The sequence below is a fragment of the Triturus cristatus genome, chromosome 7 (genome assembly GCF_964204655.1).
Source record: "Triturus cristatus chromosome 7, aTriCri1.1, whole genome shotgun sequence".
Lineage (NCBI taxonomy): Eukaryota > Metazoa > Chordata > Amphibia > Caudata > Salamandridae > Triturus > Triturus cristatus.
Genome location: NC_140590.1, coordinates 1103712236 through 1103737034, shown reverse-complemented (window position 1 = coordinate 1103737034; position 24799 = coordinate 1103712236).

Below are 24799 nucleotides of genomic sequence, written 5' to 3'. Positions count from 1 at the left end.
AATCATTATCTTTACTGGATTGGTATGTAAAGATGGGCTATTGTAAGCACAGTGCTGATGCACAGAAAAAACAGCACAAAAGCTTACCAGCAGCAACCCTGAACATTGAGCGGATGGTCCAGGCCTATCTGGACGACCCAACAGAGGTGTACGTTGATCAAAACCCATTGCAGTATTGGTATAGGAAAAGGTCTGAATGGCCACAGCTCAGCAGGCTGGCGATAAGCTATCTGGCTTGCCCTGTCGCAAGTGTCTCTTCTGAATGTGTTTTCAGGGCTGCTGGTTCCATTGTAACATTGAGAAGGACCAGTCTATCTCCAAAAAACGTGGAGAGGTTAACAATGATCAAAATGAATCAGCACTTCATACCACCGGATTACACAATACATGAATCAACGGAGGAAGATGAGGAAAGCGGCTCAGGTGACGGAAGTATTGTGTCAGATGATTACCTACTACTGGCTGACCCCCCAGAGTTTGAGGAAGAGCTATACTTCCCTGACACTTAGGCTCGCACTTACTGTCTTCCTCCCTTTTTCCCCCTTTGTTTATGTGTCTGTCGTTCCGGTTATAAACTTGTGAATCACAACAAATCCATTACCACCGTCTTCTACCCTTCTAATTTAATATACAGGTTTCAGGTGTCTGCTATTTGACAGTACAGTCCTCCGAATCCAGCTCCTCCGCTCCATCATACTGAATCTCCTGCTCAATTCCATTTCCCTCATGAATGATGATTGGATGATGGTAACAACAAATTCAAACTTTCCCAGTCCTTCCAAAAGAAGTGGACCATGAATCAGATGACTACTATAGCTATCCTTCTTTCAGAGCCTAGAGAGACTGGCCATTAACTGAAAATAAGATGGAACAGGTAATGATTGATGCCATGCATTGGACGCAGAGTCGCAGACTGAATGATTTAGATTTTGTTGTGTTTGTTGTGCATGAATTTATGTAATTGTGCACTGCCACTAATCAACTTTCTACAGAACACACTAATTTCCCCCTTCTTGCAAATAAGAAATTGGTACTTCTCCTGCAGCTTGGTGACCTATTGCTTTTAATTCAATACAGGAAGGGGACTCACTCAATCTGCGCAATGAGTATGATTGACACAACAGCACCGTCCATCATGATGATGGTGAAATAGACGGCCCGTTAACTTAAGATGAGAAGGAACAGGTAATGATTGATGCCATGCATTGGACGCAGAGTCGCAGACTGAATGATTTAGATTTTGTTTTGTTTGTTGTGCATGAATTTATGTAATTGTGCACTGCCACTAATCAACTTTCTACAGAACGCACTAATTTCCCCCTTCTTGCAAATAAGAAATTGGTACTTCTCCTGCAGCTTGGTGACCCATTGCTTCTAATTCAATACAGGAAGGGGACTCACTCAATCTGCGCAATGAGTATGATTGACATAACAGCACCGTCCATCATGATGATGGCGAAATAGACAGCCCGTTAACTTAAGATGAGAAGGAACAGGTAATGATGACAATTAATGGCATGCATTGGACACCTGACTCTAAGCTATTGGTCTTTGTGTTTGCGTTGTTTGTTTGTTGTGCACAAAGTGATGTCAAAGTGTACTAGCAATCTATCTTTCTGTACACAATAAAGAATGACTCTAGTCAGTAATATTTATATTTCTACTCTTGTTGTGTCATAAAAATGTTACTTATACTGCAGGCCGATCTTCAGAGTCAGTCAGTAAACGTATCAGAGATGATGATGATTAAGTCAGGACTCAGGAGGACGTTTCATGAGTGGCATAAAATGGAAAAGCCAAAAGGTTAACACGTCAACAACAACAACCACAGCAGACCCAAATGTCTGTGTAGAAGTTGAATAGAGTGTAGCGGTGGGATGACTGCAGTGCATTGATTTTACTAACTTAAACTGTAAAATGCTATGTTTGGAATGGATAATGTGCTTTGCGTTTGTCCAACTCTTTGAGAGAAAAAAAAAGAATTTTAAGTGTTAACGTAGGATGTGCTAATGCTAAGCACTGTGGGCCTGCTCTCTCCTGTTACTGTTGAAGGTCAATGCTGGAAACAGACTAGAGTAGAGATGATGCATAGTTGCCACCTCGGAAAGTGTTCTTGTTGCACTACACCATCACTTGTGCATTTGTTTTAACTTACTTTCTCAATATCCCCTTTGGCTTTCAATCTACAATTACAGGCCGGGCCCTGCCCGAAACTTTGTAAAACATTACAATTCATATTAATTACCTTACCAATCAATCACCTTTTTTTTTCCAGCCGGGCAGTGGCGAGTGGCGAGGCGACACACCCAAGATTGATGGACGAGAGGAGCAAGAGGAATGCCGAGATGCAAAAATCCAGCCCACATTTTTTACCAGGATAAGACAGTAACAGTATCCACTTTTATCTTCTTTTAAATCATTTGATTAATATCTTGTATACAATCTTTACAACAGTGTGTTCTTGGAGTTGTTATTATCAATCATCATTAGGTTTGCTCTGTGTTTAAGATTCTTCCCTACCAATATTTAAAATTTCTATTTGCTATCTGTTAAAGTATTAAGGCCGGAACAACAGATCAAGAACTAGAAGTGTATGTAATCCGGGTCTCTCATCATCATGCATGCATTGCCTTTTTCTCCCTTAACATATGGATATGGTAGTCTTCAATGATTGTCGTTTGTTTTTCTATGTATGCATAATGTTTTTCTATGTCAAACCTTTCCCAAAAACCCCCTTCCCATCCATTCAACAAACCCTAACCCTCTTCCCCCGGGCTGTGTGACTTATTGTCGAGGTGTAACTAAATTAAATGTACACCAATACTTAATCACACACTTGCTGGGGCGGATGTGGTGAAAGCAACACTACTTCAATTTCAAGGCAGAGCGATGATCTTCTTCTGCTTGGCCACCCATGAGTAGGATATTTCAGAGGTTATTTTTTTTAACAAAGGAACATATACCTCCGCATGAATTTCCGGCATTGATTGGATTTGTTTCTTGTCATTCCTCATATAAAGCACTAACTGTTAGGCTGTAGGCCTAGTCAAGTGACTCAACACAACTATAGTTTGTAACTCTGTCTAGTAGGCTATCCTCCTAACCACCATTCGGTTTTTTTGTCAAATATTTGAGCATATTATTGTTGCTCGGTAAGTTCTGTACTGTACTTCATTCAACTACTCCTAACAGTCTCTCAAAGGCGATTGACTGTCTCCTTCTCTTTTTTTGCAAATGCTGCCGCCCTGCCAGTGTCTACTGCTACTACTATGCTGCTACCACCACCACCACCCCAATCATGGCATGTATGAAAAAGGAAACCATCTTCACCATGCAGCCAGTGCTGTGCCACAGTTGGACATAAACATCAAGCACCCGTAAGAGACTAGTTTGGGGGAGGCAGAATTAATAATGGACATGTTGTCAATGATTTCATTTTCACACACCAGTACAAAGAATGCATAGACTAGAGGACAGACTGAAAGTACTAGAAGGACCAGTCAATGAGTGAGGTGTGTCGCATCTATCTGTGTTTTATACAGTCAGCCAATTACTGAAATCAAACACAGGCTATGGGCGGCCATGCACCAGCAAGGAAACAGTGTGATGTAAAACAGTTACCGCACCTACAAAACATTAACAACATTGCATGTAACATAGACAAATATATTTAATTTACCCTAACAAATAAACTAAACCCACAAAAGCTGACCCACCCCCCTCCCTAACCCCAACCAATGTCCATAGAAGTCCGTAACGCCCAAACAAGTTCCCACCCACCCACCCAAACAAGAATTAAAAAAGGGGCAGAACAGGATGACAGGGACTAAGTGGTGGGGCAGGACTCCAGGAGGACACGCATCTGGTGCATCTCGCCCTCTAAATGGGCGACGCGGCGTCTAAGGGTGCGGCAGTTGCAGCCACAGTGCGGGGGGCACTGGAGATGGAATGGTAGCGGCGGGCAGCCGCCAGACGGTGGCGCTGTACCGCTGAAGGTCGGTGGCTGGGGCCCGGGCCACGGGAGGAGGCTTCAACAATTGCAGCCGCAGTCTCCTCCTCCTCCTCGGCTAAGACCACCAGCCGCCGGTATTCTCGCTGGATTGCCTCCAGCTTCCGGTGTCGTGCCTTGGCGGCCAACTCCTTCCGATTTTATTTCGGAGTAGCTGTGTATTAAAAAGAAAAAAACAAGAAAATTGTAAAATATACTCTTAGAAAAACAGTAGGACAAGGTAATTATTTATACACATAGTGGCATGGTAGAGTAGCACAGTAGTACATAACATTTTAAATGTCGCACGTCCTTCTTCCTTCCACCCGTCTTTCACTTTTTAGTTGAACAGTGCACCAGGTGCTCTTCATAAAACTTTCAAAGCTGAGTTGAAATCAGATAGATGAGGCCATTGGTTACTCAATACTCCGGCTCCTATGCCAATTAAAGGGAATTTTAGTCTTCTAGTTCACTCTTCAAACGTCCCCAACAACTCATACTTACTTACACATTTCCTCAAACACGAATCGTTGCGTGGGCGCATTAAACTGGGAAAACGTTTCAAACACTATACGTGAAGTGTACTTAACAGGATTACAAATCCATTTACGTGCCATTTTTACCAACGACTCACGTTCCCTACCATCAGGAAGCTGACTGCGCCTCTGGGCAACGTCAGAAAGAGTCGATCCAAGTATTGGCCCAAAAATCAGAGAATAAAGAGTAGCAACAGCATTCAGGAGACGGCTACGAACAGAAGGAGAAGAAGAAGGAGGTACAGGAGCAGCAACAGTAGGAGTGGAGACAGTAGAAGTGGATGCGGCACCAGGAGTAGCGGGAACGACAGGCTGAGGAGGGACTGGTAAAGGTGCAGTAGGAAGAAAAGCCGGTAAAGGAGGATGAACAATTTGCGGCACAAGAGGATTCAGGAGAGCGGGAGGAACGACGGGCTGACCAGCAGCCGCCAAAACAGCAGGTTGAGGAATAGGAAGAATCATAGGACCCACAGTATCTGGAGCATAGGGAGGTGGTGATTTCAACAAATAAGACAATAGCGAATCTTCTATCACTTCTTCTCCTGTCTTATCAGCATTAGACGGTAACACCGGATAACACTTATCCACCGCCATATGATGAAGTCGAGCACTAACTTCCTGCTCTTTCTCATCCTTGTCTCACTGATACTGTTCTGCATTTCGCATCACCGTAATGACACCTTCTCTCTTATTTTTCTTACTCTGTTTGATTTCTTTCTGCTTGGCCTCTTTGCGCCATAGCCGGAAGGAATCAAACATGGCTGGCCTAGCCTTCTTTTTAAATAGTTTAGCTTCAAGATTATCTAAGACGGCAGTTTCGAAACTACCATGTGATGGCCAACTAAGAACACCATCATTTTTAGTGTAACGAACCCAATATTCGTTATATACGATAGGACCCACGCCATGGCGACTATAGAGCTCGTAAATTGGAGTTCCAACCGGAGGTATCGGGCATGAATCCTCCAGCCGGGAATCCGTTCTGCAACATTTAAGAAAACCAAACAAAGTACTACGGCCAGGCATCGTGCACACTAACCGAGTTTACAAACTTCAAGGGCTATCAAATTATGATGTCCTCGCACAAAAAATGCAAGACCCTCGGTTTTTGGCAATTGCAATCGTCAAATAAAACCCAACAACTAAGAACCACAAATGCAATGGAACCATGCAAACAACAAAGGAACACTGGGAGCGACCCACAAATACTTAACTGAAAGAGCAATGGCGTCACCAGGAAGGCCCGTCTATCGTCTCGCCGTACAAAGGACTACGCCAGGCGCCAAAACAGGTCGACAGTCAGGGCATCAGTCCGTCGCAGCCGTCAGGAGGCGGGGATCTTCGCGGGAAAAGACGTCGGGCCACTTATTTCGACAACTGGATCGATGAAGCAGGGTGCACCTTCCCTCGGAGATTTCACACGAAGTTCCTCACGATCGTCGGGCTTTGGACCGGTACCGCTGATGTCGCCCCACGTGGGCGCCAACTGAAGGACTGGGTTATTCTAAGACCCAGCGGTGCCAGGGGACAACACCTAAAACCTTCGTGGGTTACCTGTTCTGGCGTACAAAACACAGAGACACGGGACACTTCCAGCGACGTCAAAGATCAGCGTTTATTTACTGCAGGGATACAGAGATCACAAGAAGTACACAACGTGTAGGTTCTCGGAGACTGCTTCAAATTGCAAAAGGGGATCGCTCCTTTTATACACGTTTTTGCCATTGCACAGCATGGCAAACAAAGGTTACAACTCAGTTCCCACAATAAACTTCAAAAGAGTCGTGCTCATGTTTCAGGAGGCCGGAACATAATTACAGCAGCATTGCCGGTTCCCAACTGTAAAAACATATCTTCCCCACAATAAAACACATTCCATTCTGACCGTAAACACATTAAGAGAGGGGACAAAAACAGATGCAAAGAAAGAACAAGGATGCACAACAGATTAGAAAAAGGTGTTGGGAGTAATAACGGAAACTTGATAACAGGATCAAAGACCTTGTGTCCAATGCATGCATGACTGAAACAATAGACTAGCACGGCAAGATGAGCCTTGAGCGGGGCCATCTGCCTTCGCCGTGTCATTTCCCCTATCGTAAAAGCCACCCTAAAAGAAACACGTGTCCCTCGTGTAAGCTTGAGAGTACCAGGGTCACAGAGCGGACAAAGTCCGTTCGCTGGCTACTTGAGGGCAAGAAACAAAATGGATGCCGCATCTAAAATGGAACCCGAGGGTTCGGATGGACACACCCAAAAATGAGACGAACCATACGTGGTTGCGTAGCGAAACTGCGTACACCCACTAAACTCGTCATTTGCGGTTCGTAGACACCAAACTCATCCATATTCGACACCACTCAAAAAGTGTCGTTCCGTCTCACACGGAACCTCAGTTCCCATAAGGCACAGGGTCAAGACTGATTTGCATATGGCTGGGTTCGAACTGGAATGGCATGGTGAGCAAAAAACTATGGATTTAGGGACAGATCTCTGTCCTGGGGTGAATGTATGACATTGTTCTGCATTCTGTCCATCAACTGTTGTTTTTTCATTTGTCACCCCGAGTGGGACAGGTATGCCTAGACGTAGGTCCTGTGCACTCCATGCCACTGGAATCAAGCTATCCTGGCTGAAGAGGGGTGAAACCGGTCCTAGAATGCTTGTTTCCAGTCCAGGGAGGACCTGGCTTGGCAGTTCGGGCTGGACTATTCCCATGAAGCACAGGGTCAAGACTGATTTGCATATGGCTGGGTTCAAACTGGAATGGCATGGTGAGTAAAAAAACGATGGATTTAGGCCCAGATCTCTATGCTGGGGTGAATGTATGACATTGTTCTGCATTCTGTCCATCAACTATGGTTTTTGCATTTGTCACCCCGAGTGGGACGGGTATGCCTAGACGTAGGTCCTGTGCTCTCCATGCCACTGGAATTAGGCTAACCTGGATGAAGAGGGGTGAAACCCTGAAACCGGTCCTAGGATTCTTGTTTCAAGTCAGGGAGGACCTGGCTTGGCAGTTCGGGCTGGACTGTTCCCATGAGGCACAGGGTCAAGAATGATTTGCATATGGCTTGGTTCAAACCGTAATGCATGGTGAGCAAAAAAACAATGGATTAAGGCCCAGATCTCTGTACTGGGGTAAATGTATGACATTGTTCTGCATTCTGTCTATCAAGTGTGGTTTTTGCATTTGTCACCCCGAGTGGGACGGGTATGCCTAGACATAGGTCCGGTGCTCTCCATGCCACTAGAATCAAGCTATCCTGGCTGAAGAGGGGTGAAACCATGAAACCGGTCCTAGGATGCTTGTTTCCAGTCCAGGGAGGACCTAGCTTGGCAGTTCGGGCTTTACTGTTAACATGAGGCACAGGGTCAAGACTGATTTGGATATGGCTGTGTTTAAACTGAAATATCACGGTGAGCAAAAAAATGATGGATTTAGGCCCAGATCTCTGTACTGTGGTGAATGTATGACATTGTTCTGCATTCTGTCCATCAACTCTTGTTTTTGCATTTGTCACCCGAGTGGGACGAGTATTCCGAAACGTAGGTCTTGTGCTCTCCATGCCACTGAAATCAAGCTATCTTGGCTGAAGAGGGGTGAAACCCCGAAACCGGTCCTAGGATACTTGTTTCCAGTCCAGGGAGGACCTGGGTTGGCAATTCGGGCTGGACTGTTCCCATGAGGCACAGGGTCAAGAATGATTTGCATATGGCTGGGTTCAAACTGGAATGGCATGGTGAGCAAAAAAAACAATGGATGTAGGCCCAGATCTCTGTACTGGGGTGCATGTAAGACATTGTTCTGCATTTTATCCATCAACTGTTGTTTTTGCATTTGTCACCCCGAGTGGGACGGGTATGCCTAGACGTAAGTCCCATGCTCATCAAGCTATCCTGGCTGAAGAGGGGTGAAACCCTGAAACCGGTCCTAGAATGCTTGTTTCCAGTCCAGTGTGGACCTGGCTTGACAGTTCGGGCTTGACTGTTCCCATGAGGCACAGGGTCAAGACTGATTTGCATATGGCTGGGTTCAAACTGGAATGGCATGGTGAGCAAAAAATGATGGATTTAGGCCCAGATCTCTGTACTGGTGTGAATGTATGACATTGTTCTGCATTCTGTCCATCAACTGTTGTTTTTGCATTTGTCACCTCGAGTGGGACAGGTATGCCTAGACGTAGGTCCTTTGCTCTCCATGCCACTGGAATCAAGGTATCCTGGCTGAAGAGGGGTGAAACCCCAAAACCAGTCTCAGGATGCTTGTTTCCAGTCCAGGGAGGACCTGGCTTGTCAGTTCGGGCTGGACTGTTCCCATGAGGCACAGGGTCAAGATTGATTTGCATATGGCTGGGTTCAAACTGGAATATCATGGTGAGCAAAAAAATGATGGATTTAGGCCCAAATCTCTGTACTGGGGTGAATGTATGACATTGTTCTGCATTCTGTCCATCAACTATGGTTTTTGCATTCGTCACCCCGAGTGGGACGGGTATGCCTAGACCTAGGTCCTGTGCTCTCCATGCCACTGGAATCAAGCTATCCTGGCTGAAGAGGGGTGAAACCCCGAAACCGGTCCTAGGATGCTTGTTTCCAGTCCAGGGAGGACCTGGCTTGGCAGTTCGGGCTTTATTGTTAACATGAGGCACAGGGTCAAGACTGATTTGCATATGGCTGGGTTCAAACTGGAATATTACGGTGAGCAAAACAAATGATGGATTTAGGCCCAGATCTCTGTACTGGGGTGAATGTATGAAATTGTTCTACATTCTGTCATTCAACTGTGTTTTTGCATTTGTCACACTGAGTGGGACAGGTATGCCTAGACGTAGGTCCTGTGCTCTCCATGCCACTGGAATCAAACTATCCTGGTTGAAGAGGGGTGAAACCCCGAAACCAGTCCTAGGATGCTTGTTTGCAGTACAGGGAGGACCTGGCTTAGCAGTTCGGTCTGGACTGTTCCCATGAGGCACAGTGTCAAGACTGATTTGCATATGACTGGGTTCAAACTGGAATGGCACGTTGAGCAAAAAAACGAAGGATTTAGGCCCAGATCTCTGTACTGGGGTGAATGTATGACATTGTTCTGCATTCGGTCCATCAACTGTTGTTTTTGCATTTGTCACCCGAGTGGGACGGGTATGCCTAGACGTAGGTCCCGTGCTCTCCATGCCACTGGAATCAAGCTATCCTGGCTGAAGAGGGGTGAAACCCCGAAACTGGTCCTAGGATGTTTGTTTCCAGTCCAGGGAGTACCTGGCTTGGCAGTTCGTGCTGGACGGTTCCCATGAGACACAGGGTCTAGACTGATTTGCGTATGGCTGTGATCAAACCAGAATGGCATGGAGAGCAAAAAAAAGATTGATTTAGGCCCAGATCTCTGTACTGGGGTGAATGTATGACATTGTTCTGCATTCTGTCCTTCAACTGTTGTTTTTGCATTTGTCACCCCGAGTGGGCCGGGTATGCCTAGACGTAGGTCTCGCGCTCTCCATGCCACTGGAATCAAGCTATCCTGGCTGAAGATGGGTGAAACCCCAAAACCGGTCCTAGGATGCTTGTTTCCAGTCCAGGGAGGACCTGGCTCGGCAGTTCGGGCAGGACTGTTTCCATGAGGCACAGGGTCAAGAATGATTTGCATATGGCTGGGTTCAAACTGGAATGGCATGGTGAGCAAAAAAATGATGGATTTAAGCCCGGATCTCTGTACTGGGGTGAATGTATGACATTGTTCTGCATTCTGTCCATCAACTGTTGTTTTTGCATTTTCACCCCGGGTGGGATGGGTATACCTAGACAAACGTCCTGTGCTCTCCATGCCACTGGAATCAAGCTATCCTGGCTAAAGAGGGGTGAAACCATTAAACCGGTCCTAGGATGCTTGTTTCCAGTCCAGGGAGGACCTAGCTTGGCAGTTCGGGCTTTACTGTTAACATGAGGCACAGGGTCAAGACTGATTTGCATATGGCTGGGTTCAAACTGGAATATCACGGTGAACAAAAAAATGATGGATTTACGCCCAGATCTCTGTACTGGGGTGAATGTATGACATTATTCTGCATTCTGTCCATCAACTCTTGTTTTTGCATTTGTCACCCCGAGTGGGACGGGTATTCGTAGACGTAGGTCTTGTGCTCTCCATGCCACTGGAATCATGCTATCCTGGCTGAAGAGGGGTGAAACCCCGAAACCGGTCCTAGGATGCTTGTTTACAGTCCAGGGAGGACCTGGGTTGGCAGTTCGGGCTGGACTGTTCCCATGAGGCACAGGTTCAAGAATGATTTGCATATGGCTGGGTTCAAACTGGAATGGCATGGTGAGCAAAAAAATGATGGATTTAGGCCAAGATCTCTGTACTGGGGTGAATGTATGACATTGTTCTGCATTCTGTAGATCAACTGTTGTTTTTGCATTTGTCACCCCGAGTGGGACAGGTATGCCTAGACATAGGTCCTGTGCTCTCCATGCCACTGGAATCAAGCTATACTGACTGAAGAGGGGTAAAACCCCAAAACCAGTCCCAAGATGCTTGTTTCCAGTCCAGGGAGGACCTGGCTTGGCAGTTCGGGCTGGACTGTTCCCATGAGGCACAGGGTCAAGATTGATTTGCATATGGCTGGGTTCAAACTGGAATATCATGGTGAGCAAAAAAATGATGGATTTAGGCCCAAATCTCTGTACTGGGGTGAATGTATGACATTGTTCTGCATTCTGTCCATCAACTGTGGTTTTTGCATTCGTCACCACGAGTGGGACAGGTATGCCTAGACGTAGGTCCTGTGCTCTCCATGCCACTGGAATCAAGATATCCTGGCTGAAGAGGGGTGAAACCCCGAAACCGGTCCTAGGATGCTTGTTTCCAGTCCAGGGAGTACCTGGCTTGGCAGTTCGGGCTTTACTGTTAACATGAGCCACAGGGTCAAGACTGATTTGCATATGGCTGGGTTCAAACTGGAATATCACGGTGAGCTAAAAAAACGATGGATTTAGGCCCAGATCTCTGTACAGGGGTGAATGTATGACATTGTTCTGCATTCTGTCCATCAACTGGTATTTTTGCATTTGTCACCCCGAGTGGGAGGGGTATGCCTAGACGTAGGTCCCGTGCTCTCCATGCCACTGGAATCAAGCTATCTGGGCTGAAGAGGGGTGAAACCCCAAAACCAGTCCTAGGATGCTTGTTTCCAGTCCAGGGAGGACCTGCCTTGGCAGTTCGGGCTGGACTGTTCCCATGAGGCACAGGGTCAAGACTGATTTTCATATGGCTGGGTTCAAACTGGAATATCATGGTGAGCAAAAAAATGATGGATATAGCACCTGATCTCTGTAATGGGGTGAATGTATGACATTGTTCTGCATTCTGTCCATCAACTGTTGTTTTTGCATTTGTCACCCCGAGTGGGATGGGTATGCCTAGCCGTAGGTCCCGTGCTCTCCAATCCACTGGAATCAAGCTATCCAGGCTGAAGAGGGGTGAAACCCCGAAACCGGTCCTAGGATGCTTGTTTCCAGTCCAGGGAGGACCTGGTTTGGCAGTTCGGACTGGACTGTTCCCATGAGGCACAGGGTCAAGACTGATTTGCAAATGGCTGGGTTCTAAGTGGAATGGCATGGTGAGCAACAAATCCATGGATGTAGGCCCAGTTCTCTGTACTGGGGTGATTGTATGACATTATTCTGCATTTTGTCCTTCAACTGTTGTTTTTGCATTTGTCACCCCGAGTGGGACGGGTTTGCCTAGACTTAGGTCCTGTGCTCTCCATGCCACTGGAATCAAGATATCTTGGCTGAAGAGGGATAAAACACCGATACCAGTCCTAGGATGCTTGTTTCCTGTTCAAGGAGGACCTGTCTTGGCAGTTCGGGCTAGACTGTTCCCATGAGGCACAGGGTCAAGACTGATTTGCATATGGCTGGGTTCAAACTGTAATATCATGGTGAGCAACAAATCGATTGATTTAGGAGCAGAGCTCTGTACTGGGGTGAATGTATGACATTGTCCTGCATTCTGTCCATCAACTGTTGTTTTTTGCATTTGTCACCCTGAGTGGGACGGGTATGTCTAGACGTAGGTCCTGTGCTCTCCATGTCACTGGAATCAAGATATCCTGGCTGAAGAGGGGTGAAACCCCGAAACTGGTCCTAGGATGCTTGTTTGCAGTCAACGGAGGACCTGGTTTGGCAGTTCGGACTGGTCTGTTCCCATGAGGCACAGGGTCAAGACTGATTTGCATTGGCTGGGTTCAATGTGGAATGGCATGGTGAGCAAACCAACGATGGATGAAGGCCCAGTTCTCTGTACTGGGGTGAATGTATGACATTGTTCTGCATTTTGTCCATCAACTGTTGTTTTTGCATTTGTCACCCCGAGTGGGACGGGTATGCATAGACGTAGGTCCTGTGCTCTCCATGCCACTGGAATCAAGCTATCCTGGCTGAAAAGGGGTGAAACCCCGAAACAGGTGCTAGGATGTTTGTTTCCAGTCCAGGGAGTACCTGGCTCGGCAGTTCGTGCTGGACTGTTCCCATGAGACACAGTGTCAAGACTAATTTGCATATGCCAGGGTTCAAACTGGAATAAAATGGTGGGCAAAAAAAAATGAAGGATTTAGGCCCAGATCTCTGTACTGGGGTGAATATATGACATTGTTCTGCATTCTGTCCATCAACTCTTGTTTTTGCATTTGTCACCCTGAGTGGGACTTGTATGCCTAGACATAGGTCCCGTGCTCTCCAATCCACTGGAATCAAGCTATCCTGGCTGAAGATGGGTGAAACTCCGAAACCGGTCCTAGGATGCTTGTTTCCGGTCCAGGGAGGTACCGGTTTGGCAGTTCGGACTGGACTGTTCCCATGAGGCACAGGATCAAGACTTATTTGCATATGGCTGGGTTCAAAGTGGAATGGCATGGTGTGCAAAAAAACGATGAATGTAGGCCCAGTTCTCTGTACTTGGGTGAATGTATGACATTGTTCTGCATTTTGTCCATCAACTGTTGTTTTTGCATTTGTCACCCCGAGTGGGACAGGTTTGCCTAGACGTAGGTCCTGTGCTTTCCATGTCACTGGAATCAAGATATCTTGGCTGAAGAGAGGTGATACCCCAAAACCAGTTCTAGGATGCTTGTTTCCTGTTCAGGGAGGACCTGTCTTGGCAGTTCGGGCTAGACTGTTCCCATGAGGCACAGGGTCAAGACTGATTTGCATATGGCTGGGTTCAAACTGGAATATCATGGTGCGCAAAAAATCAATGGATTTAGGCCCAGAGCTCTGTACTGGGGTGAATGTATGACATTGTTCTGTATTCTGTCCATCAACTGTTCTTTTTGCATTTGTCTCCCCGAGTGGGACGGGTATGCCTAGACGTAGGTCCCATGCTCTCCATGCCACTGGAATCAAGCTATCCTGGCTTAAGATGGGTGAAACCCCGAAACCGGTCCTGGGATGCTTGTTTCCAGTCCAGGGAGGACCTAGCTTGGCAGTTCATGCTGGACTGTTGCCATGAGGCACAGGGTCAAGACTGATTTGCATATGGCTGGGTTCAAACAGTAATATCATGGTGAGCAAAAAAATGATGGATTTAGGCCCAGATCTCTGTACTGGGGTGAATGTATGACATTGTTCTGGATTCTGTCCATCAACTGTTGTTTTTGCATTTGTCACCCCGAGTGGGACAGGTATGCCTAGACGTAGGTCCTGTGCTCTCCATGCCACTGGAATCAAACTATCCTGGCTGAAGAGGGGTGAAACCCCGAAAGCGGTCCTAGGATATTTGTTTCCAGTCCAGGGAGTACCTGGCTCGGCAGTTCGTGCTGGACTGTTCCCATGAGACACAGGGTCAAGACTGATTTGCGTTTGGCTGTGATCAAACCAGAAAGGCATGGTGAGCAAAAAAAAGATGGATTTAGGCCCAGATCTCTGTACTGGGGTGAATGTATGACATTGTTCTACATTCTGTCCATCAACTGTTGTTTTTTCATTTGTCACCCGAGTGGGACAGGTATGCCTAGACGTAGGTCCTGTGCTCTCCATGCCACTGGAATCAAACTATCCTGGCTGAAGAGGGGTGAAACCCCGAAACCGGTCCTAGGATGCTTATGGCTGGGTTCAAAGTGGAATGGCATGGTGAGCAAAAAAACAATGGATGAAGGCCCAGTTCTCTGTACTGGGGTGAATGTATGACATTGTTCTGCATTTTGTCCATCAACTGTTGTTTTTTGCATTTGTCACCCCGTGTGGGACGTGTATGCCTAGACGTAGATCCCGTGCTCTCCATGCCACTGAAATCAAGCTATCCTGGCTGAAGAGGGGTGAAACCCCGAAACTGGTCCTATGATGTTTGTTTCCAGTCCAGGGAGTACCTGGCTTGGCAGTTCACGCTGGACTGTTCCCATGAGGCACAGTGTCAAGACTAATTTGCATATGACTGGGTTCAAACTGGAATATCATGGTGAGCAAAAAAATGATGGATTAAGGCCCAGATCTCTGTACTGGGGTGAATGAATGACATTGTTCTGCATTCTGTCCTTCAACTGTTGTTTTTGCATTCATCACCCCGAGTGGGACGGGTATGCCTAGACGTAGGTCCCTTGCTCTCCATGCCACTGGAATCAAGCTATCCAGGCTGAAGATGGGTGAAACCCCGAAACCGGTCCTAGTATGCTTGTTTCCAGTCCAGGGAGTACCTGGCTTGGCAGTTCGCGCTGGACTGTTCCCATGAGGCACAGTGTCAAGACTAATTTGCATATGACTGGGTTCAAACTGGAATATCATGGTGAGCAAAAAAATGATGGATTACGGCCCAGATCTCTGTACTGGGGTGAATGAATGACATTGTTCTACATTCTGTCCATTAACTGTTGTTTTTGCATTTGTCACCCCGAGTGTGACAGGTATGCCTAGACGTAGGTCCTGTGCTCTCCATGCCACTGGATTCAAACTATCCTGGCTGAAGAGGGGTGAAACCCCGAAACCGGTCGTAGGATGCTTGTTTCCAGTCCAGGGATGACCTGGTTTGGCAGTTCGGACTGGTCTGTTCTCATGAGGCACAGGGTCAAGACTGATTTGCATATGGCTGGGTTCAAAGTGGAATGGCATGGTGAGCAAAAAAACGATGGATGAAGGCCCAGTTCTCTGTACTGGGGTGAATGTATGACATTGCTCTGCATTTTGTCCATCAACTGTTGTTTTTTGCATTTGTCACCCCGTGTGGGACGGGTATGCCTAGACGTAGGTCTCGTGCTCTCCATGCCACTGGAATCAAGCTATCCAGGCTGAAGATGGGTGCAACCCCGAAACCGGTCCTAGGATGCTTGTTTCCAGTCCAGGGAGGACCTGGCTTGGCAGTTCGTGCTGGACAGTTCCCATGAGGCACAGGGTCAAGACTGATTGCATATGGCTGTGTTCAAACAGGAATATCATGGTGAGCAAAAAAATGATGGATTTAGGCCCAGATCTCTGTACTGGGGTGAATGTATGACATTGTTTGCATTCTGTTCATCAACTGTTGTTTTTGCATTTGTCACCCCGAGTGGGAAAGGTATGCCTAGACGTAGGTCCTATGCTCTCCATGCCACTGGAATCAAGCTATCCTGGCTGAAGACGGGTGAAACCCCGAAACTGGTCCTAGGATGTTTGTTTCCAGTCCGGGGAGTACCTGGCTTGGCAGTTCGTGCTGGACTGTTCCCATGAGACACAGGGTCAAGACTGATTTGTGTATGGCTGTGATCAAACCAGAATGCTATGGTGAGCAAAAAAAAGATGGATTTAGGCCCAGAGCTCTGTACTGGGGTGAATGTATGACATTGTTCTGCATTCTGTCCTTCAACTGTTGTTTTTGCATTTGTCACCCCGAGTGGGCCGGGTATGCCTAGAAGTAGGTCCCATGCTCTCCATGCCACTGGAATCAAGCTATCCTGGCTGAAGATGGGTAAAGCCCCGAAACCGGTCCTAGGATGCATGTTTCCAGTCCAGGGATGACCTGGTTTGGCAGATTGGACTGGTCTGTTCCCATGAGGCACAGGGTCAAGACTGATTTGCATATGGCTGGGTTCAAAGTGGAATTGCATGGTGAGCAAAAAAACGATGGATGTAGGCCCAGTTCTCTGTACTGGGGTGAATGTATGACATTGTTCTGCATTTTGTCCATCAACTGTTGTTTTTTGCATTTGTCACTCCGTGTGAGACGGGTATGCCTAGACATAGGTCCCGTGCTCTCCATGCCACTGGAATAAAGCTATCCTGGCTGAAGAGGGGTGAAACCCCAAAACTGGTCCTAGGATGTTTGCTTCTAGTCCAGGGAGTACCTGGCTTGGCAGTTCGTGCTGGACTGTTCCCATGAGACACAGGGTCAAGACTGATTTGCGTATGGCTGTGATCAAACCAGGATGGCATGGTGAGCAAAAAAAAGAGGGATTTAGGCCCAGATCTCTGTACTGGGGTGAATGTATGACATTGTTCTGCATTCTGTCCTTCAACTGTTGTTTTTGCATTTGTCACCCCTTTTGGGCCGGGTATGCCTAGAAGTAGGTCCCGTGCTCTCCATGCCACTGGAATCAAACAATCCTGGCTGAAGATGGGTGAAACCCCGAAACCGGTCCTAGGATGCTTGTTTCCATTCCAGGGACGACCTGGTTTGGCAGATTGGACTGGTCTGTTCCCATGAGGCTCAGGGTCAAGACTGATTTGCATATGGCTGGGTTCAAACAGGAATTTCATGGTGAGCAAAAAAATTACGGATTTAGGCCCAGATCTCTGTACTGGGGTGAATGTATGACATTGTTTGCATTCTGTCCATCAACTGTTGTTTTTGCATTTGTCACCCCGAGTGGGACAGGTATGCCTAGACGTAGGTCCTGTGCTCTCCATGCCACTGGAATCAAGCCATCCTGGCTGAAGAGCGTTGAGACCCCGAAACCGGTCCTAGGATGTATGTTTCCAGTCCAGGGAGTACCTGGCTCGGCAGTTCATGCTGGACTGTTCCCATGAGACACAGGGTCAAGACTGATTTGCTTATGGCTGTGATCAACCCAGAATGGCATTGTGAGCAAAACAAAGATGGATTTAGACCCAGATCTCTGTACTTGGGTGAATGTATGACATTGTTCTTCATTCTGTCCATAAACTTTTTTTTTTGCATTTGTCACCCGAGTGGGACAGGTATGCCTAGACGTAGGTCCTGTGCTCTCCTTGCCACTGGAATCAAACTATCCTGGCTGAAGAGAGGTGAAACCCCGAAACCGGTCCTAGGATGCTTGTTTCCAGTCCAGGGATGACCTGGTTTGGCAGTTCGGACTGGTCTGTTCCCATGAGGCACAGGGTAAAGACTGATTTGCATATGGCTAGGTTCAAAGTAGAATGGCATGGTGAGCAAAAAACACGATGGATGAAGGCACAGTTCTCTGTACTGGGGTGAATGTATGACATTGTTCTGCATTTTGTCCATCAACTGTTGTTTTTTGCATTTGTCACCCCGTGTGGGACGGGTATGCCTAGACGTAGGTCTCGTGCTCTCCATGCCACTGGAATCAAGCTATCCTGGCTGAAGACGGGTGAAACCCCGAAACTGGTCCTAGGATGTTTGTTTCCAGTCCAGGGAGTACATGGCTTGGCAGTTCGTGCTGGACTGTTCCCATGAGACACAGGGTCAAGACTGATTTGCGTATGGCTGTGATCAAACCAGAATGGCATGGTGAGCAAAAAAAGATGGATTTAGGCCCAGATCTCTGTACTGGGGTGAATGTATGACATTGTTCTGCATTCTGTCCTTCAACTATTGTTTTTGTATTTGTCACCCCGAGTGGGCCGGGTATGCCTAGACGTAGGTCCTGTGCTCTCCATGCCACTGGAATCAAGCTATCCTGGCTGAAGATGGGTAAAACCCCGAAACCGGTCCTAGGATGCTTGTTTCCAGTCCAGGGATGACCTGGTTTGGCAGATTGGACTGGTCTGTTCCCATGAGGCACAGGGTCAAGACTGATTTGCATATGGCTGGGTTCAAATTGGAATGACATGGTGAGCAAAAAAACGATGGATGAAGGCCCAGTTCTCTGTACTGGGGTGAATGTATGACATTGTTCTGCATTTGGTCCATCAACTGTTGTTTTTTGCATTTGTAATCCCGTGTCGGACGGGTATGCCTAGACGTAGGTCCCGTGCTCTCCATGCCACTGGAATCAAGCTATCCTGGCTGAAGAGGGGTGAAACCCTGAAACCTGTCCTAGGATGTATGTTTCCAGTCCAGGAAGTACCTGGCTCAGCAGTTCGTGCTGGACTGTTCCCATGAGACACAGGGTCAAGACTGATTTGCGTATGGCTGTGATCAAACCAGAATGGCTTGGTGAGCAAAAAAAAGATGGATTTAGGCCCAGATCTCTGTACTTGGGTGAATGTATGACATTGTTCTACATTCTGTCCATCAACTTTTTTTTTTGCATTTGTCACCCGAGTGGGACAGGTATGCCTAGACGTAGATCCTGTGCTCTCCATGCCACTGGAATGAAACTATCCTGGCTGAAGAGAGGTGAAACCCCGAAACCGGTCCTAGGATGCTTGTTTCCAGTCCAGGGATGACCTGGTTTGGCAGTTTGGACTGGTCTGTTCCCATGAGGCACAGGGTAAAGACTGATTTGCATATGGCTAGGTTCAAAGTGGAATGGCATGGTGAGCAAAAAACACGATGGATGAAGGCACAGTTCTCTGTACTGGGGTGAATGTATGACATTGTTCTGCATTTTGTCCATCAACTGTTGTTTTTTGCATTTGTCACCCCGTGTTGGACTGGTATGCCTAGACGTAGGTCTCGTGCTCTTCATGCCACTGGAATCAAGCTATCCTGGCTGAAGACGGGTGAAACCCCGAAACTGGTCCTAGGATGTTTGTTTCCAGTCCAGGGAATACATGGCTTGGCAGTTCGTGCTGGACTGTTCCCATGAGACACAGGGTCAAGACTGATTTGCGTATGGCTGTGATCAAACCAGAATGGCATGGTGAGCAAAAAAAGATGGATTTAGGCCCAGATCTCTGTACTGGGGTGAATGTATGACATTGTTCTGCATTCTGTCCTTCAACTGTTGTTTTTGCATTTGTCACCCCGAGTGGGCCGGGTATGCCTAGACGTAGGTCCTGTGCTCTCCATGCCACTGGAATCAAGCTATCCTGGCTGAAGATGGGTAAAACCCCGAAACCGGTCCTAGGATGCTTGTTTCTAGTCCAGGGATGACCTGGTTTGGCAGATTGGACTGGTCTGTTCCCATGAGGCACAGGGTCAAGACTGATTTGCATATGGCTGGGTTCAAATTGGAATTGCATGGTGAGCAAAAAAACGATGGATGTAGGCCCAGATCTCTGTACTGGGGTGAATGTATGACATTGTTCTGCATTCTGTCCTTCAACTGTTGTTTTTGCATTTGTCACCCCGAGTGGGCCGGGTATGCCTAGACGTAGGTCCTGTGCTCTCCATGCCACTGGAATCAAGCTATCCTGGCTGAAGATGGGTGAAACCCCGAAACCGGTCCTAGGATGCTTGTTTCCATTCCAGGGACGACCTGGTTTGGCAGATTGGACTGGTCTGTTCCCATGAGGCTCAGGGTCAAGACTGATTTGCATATGGCTGGGTTCAAACAGGAATTTCATGGTGAGCAAAAAAATTACGGATTTAGGCCCAGATCTCTGTACTGGGGTGAATGTATGACATTGTTTGCATTCTGTCCATCAACTGTTGTTTTTGCATTTGTCACCCCGAGTGGGACAGGTATGCCTAGACGTAGGTCCTGTGCTCTCCATGCCACTGGAATCAAGCCATCCTGGCTGAAGAGCGTTGAGACCCCGAAACCGGTCCTAGGATGTATGTTTCCAGTCCAGGGAGTACCTGGCTCGGCAGTTCATGCTGGACTGTTCCCATGAGACACAGGGTCAAGACTGATTTGCTTATGGCTGTGATCAACCCAGAATGGCATTGTGAGCAAAACAAAGATGGATTTAGACCCAGATCTCTGTACTTGGGTGAATGTATGACATTGTTCTTCATTCTGTCCATAAACTTTTTTTTTTGCATTTGTCACCCGAGTGGGACAGGTATGCCTAGACGTAGGTCCTGTGCTCTCCTTGCCACTGGAATCAAACTATCCTGGCTGAAGAGAGGTGAAACCCCGAAACCGGTCCTAGGATGCTTGTTTCCAGTCCAGGGATGACCTGGTTTGGCAGTTCGGACTGGTCTGTTCCCATGAGGCACAGGGTAAAGACTGATTTGCATATGGCTAGGTTCAAAGTAGAATGGCATGGTGAGCAAAAAACACGATGGATGAAGGCACAGTTCTCTGTACTGGGGTGAATGTATGACATTGTTCTGCATTTTGTCCATCAACTGTTGTTTTTTGCATTTGTCACCCCGTGTGGGACGGGTATGCCTAGACGTAGGTCTCGTGCTCTCCATGCCACTGGAATCAAGCTATCCTGGCTGAAGACGGGTGAAACCCCGAAACTGGTCCTAGGATGTTTGTTTCCAGTCCAGGGAGTACATGGCTTGGCAGTTCGTGCTGGACTGTTCCCATGAGACACAGGGTCAAGACTGATTTGCGTATGGCTGTGATCAAACCAGAATGGCATGGTGAGCAAAAAAAGATGGATTTAGGCCCAGATCTCTGTACTGGGGTGAATGTATGACATTGTTCTGCATTCTGTCCTTCAACTATTGTTTTTGTATTTGTCACCCCGAGTGGGCCGGGTATGCCTAGACGTAGGTCCTGTGCTCTCCATGCCACTGGAATCAAGCTATCCTGGCTGAAGATGGGTAAAACCCCGAAACCGGTCCTAGGATGCTTGTTTCCAGTCCAGGGATGACCTGGTTTGGCAGATTGGACTGGTCTGTTCCCATGAGGCACAGGGTCAAGACTGATTTGCATATGGCTGGGTTCAAATTGGAATGACATGGTGAGCAAAAAAACGATGGATGAAGGCCCAGTTCTCTGTACTGGGGTGAATGTATGACATTGTTCTGCATTTGGTCCATCAACTGTTGTTTTTTGCATTTGTAATCCCGTGTCGGACGGGTATGCCTAGACGTAGGTCCCGTGCTCTCCATGCCACTGGAATCAAGCTATCCTGGCTGAAGAGGGGTGAAACCCTGAAACCTGTCCTAGGATGTATGTTTCCAGTCCAGGAAGTACCTGGCTCAGCAGTTCGTGCTGGACTGTTCCCATGAGACACAGGGTCAAGACTGATTTGCGTATGGCTGTGATCAAACCAGAATGGCTTGGTGAGCAAAAAAAAGATGGATTTAGGCCCAGATCTCTGTACTTGGGTGAATGTATGACATTGTTCTACATTCTGTCCATCAACTTTTTTTTTTGCATTTGTCACCCGAGTGGGACAGGTATGCCTAGACGTAGATCCTGTGCTCTCCATGCCACTGGAATGAAACTATCCTGGCTGAAGAGAGGTGAAACCCCGAAACCGGTCCTAGGATGCTTGTTTCCAGTCCAGGGATGACCTGGTTTGGCAGTTCGGACTGGTCTGTTCCCATGAGGCACAGGGTAAAGACTGATTTGCATATGGCTAGGTTCAAAGTGGAATGGCATGGTGAGCAAAAAACACGATGGATGAAGGCACAGTTCTCTGTACTGGGGTGAATGTATGACATTGTTCTGCATTTTGTCCATCAACTGTTGTTTTTTGCATTTGTCACCCCGTGTTGGACTGGTATGCCTAGACGTAGGTCTCGTGCTCTTCATGCCACTGGAATCAAGCTATCCTGGCTGAAGAGGGGTGAAACCCCAAAACTGATCCTAGGATGTTTGTTTCCAGTCCAGGGAGTACCTGGCTTGGCAGTTTGTGCTGGACTGTTCCCATGAGACAAAGGGTCAAGACTGATTTGCGTATGGCTGTGATCAAACCAGAATGGCACGGTGAGCAAACAAAAGATGGATTTAGGCCCAGATCTCTGTACTGGGGTGAATGTATGACATTGTTCTGCATTCTGTCCATCAACTGTTGTTTTTGCATTTGTCACCCCGGGTGGGACGGGTATACCTAGACGTAGGTCCCGTGCTCTTCATGCCACTGAAATCAAGCTATCCAGGCTGAAGATGGGTGAAACCCCGAAACCGGTCCTAGGATGCTTGTTTCCAGTCCAGGGATGACCTGGTTTGGCAGATTGGACTGGTCTGTTCCCATGAGGCACAGGGTCAAGACTGATTTGCATATGGCTGGGTTCAAAGTGGAATGGCATGGAGAGCAAAAAAACGATGGATGAAGGCCCAGATCTCTGTACTGGGGTGAATGTATGACATTGTTTGCATTCTGTCCATCAACTGTTGTTTTTGCATTTGTCACCCCAAGTGGGACAGGTATGCCTAGACGTAGGTCCTGTGCTCTCCATGAAACTGGAATCACACTATCCTGGCTGAAGAGGGGTGAAACCCCGAAACCGGTCCTAGGATGATTGTTTCCAGTCCAGGGAGTACCTGGCTTGGCAGTTCGTGCTGGACTGTTCCCATGAGACACAGGGTCAAGACTGATTTGCGTATGGCTGTGATCAAACCAGAATGGCATGGTAAACAAAAAAAAGATGGATTTAGGCCCAGATCTCTGTACTGGGGTGAATGTATGACATTGTTCTACATTCTGTCCATCAACTGTTGTTGTTTGCATTTGTCACACCGAGTTGGACAGGTATGCCTAGACGTAGGTCCTGTGCTCTCCATGCCACTGGAATCAAACTATCCTGGCTGAAGAGGGGTGAAACCCTGAAACCGGTCCTAGGATGCTAGTTTCCAGTCCAGGGATGACCTGGTTTGGCAGATTAGACTGGTCTGTTCCCATGAGGCACAGGGTCAAGACTGATTTGCATATGGCTGGGTTCAAAGTGGATTGGCATGGTGAGCAAAAAAACGATGGATGAAGGCACAGTTCTCTGTACTGGGGTGAATGTATGACATTGTTCTGCATTTTGTCCATCAACTGTTGCTTTTTGCATTTTTCACCCCTTGTGGGACGGGTATACCTAGACGTAGGTCCCGTGCTCTCCATGCCACTGGAATCAAGCTATCCTGGCTGAAGAGGGGTGAAACCCCGAAACTGGTCCTAGGATGTTTGTTTCCAGTCCAGGGAGTACCTGGCTTGGCAGTTCGTGCTGGATTGTTCCCATGAGACACAGGGTCAATACTGATTTGCATATGGCTGTGATCAAACCAGAATGGCATGGTGAGAAAAAAAACGATGGATGAAGGCCCAGTTCTCTGTACTGGGGTGAATGTATGACTTTGTTCTGCATTTTGTCCATCAACTGTTGTTTTTTGCATTTGTCACCCCGTGTGGGACGGGTATACCTAGACGTAGGACCCGTGCTCTCCATGCCACTGGAATCAAGCTATCCTGGCTGAAGAGGGGTGAAACCCCGAAACTGGTCCTAGGATGTTTGTTTCCAGTCCAGGGATGACCTGGCTCGGCAGTTCGTGCTGGACTGTTCCCATGAGACACAGGGTCAAGACTGATTTGCGTATGGCTGTGATCAAACCAGAATGGCATGGTGAACAAAAAGAAGATGGATTTAGGCCCAGATCTCTGTACTGGAGTGAATGTATGACATTGTTCTACATTCTGTCCATCAACTGTTGTTGTTTGCATTTGTCACACCGAGTTGGACAGGTATGCCTAGACGTAGGTCTTGTGCTCTCCATGCCACTGGAATCAAACTATCCTGGCTGAAGAGGGGTGAAACCCCGAAACCGGTCCTAGGATGCTAGTTTCCAGTCCAGGGATGACCTGGTTTGGCAGATTAGACTGGTCTTTTCCCATGAGGCACAGGGTCAAGACTGATTTGCATATGGCTGGGTTCAAATGGAATGGCATGGTGAGCAAAAAAACGATGGATGAAGGCCCAGATCTCTGTACTGGGGTGAATGTATGACATTGTTCTGCATAATGTCCTTCGACTGTTGTATTTGCATTTGTCACCCCGAGTGGGATGCGTATGCCTAGACGTAGGTTCCGTGCTCTCCATGCCAATGGAATCAAGCTATCCTGGCTGAAGATGGGTGAAACCCCGAAACCGGTCCTAGGATGCTTGTTTCCAGTCCAGGGAGGACCTGGCTTGGCAGTTCATGCTGGACTGTTCCCATGAGTCACAGGGTCAAGACTGATTTGCATATGGCTGGGTTCAAAGTGAAATGGCATGGTGAGCAAAAAAATGATGGATGAAGGCCCAGTTCTCTGTACTGGGGTGAATGTATGACATTGTTTGCATTCTGTCCATCAACTTTTGGTTTTGCATTTG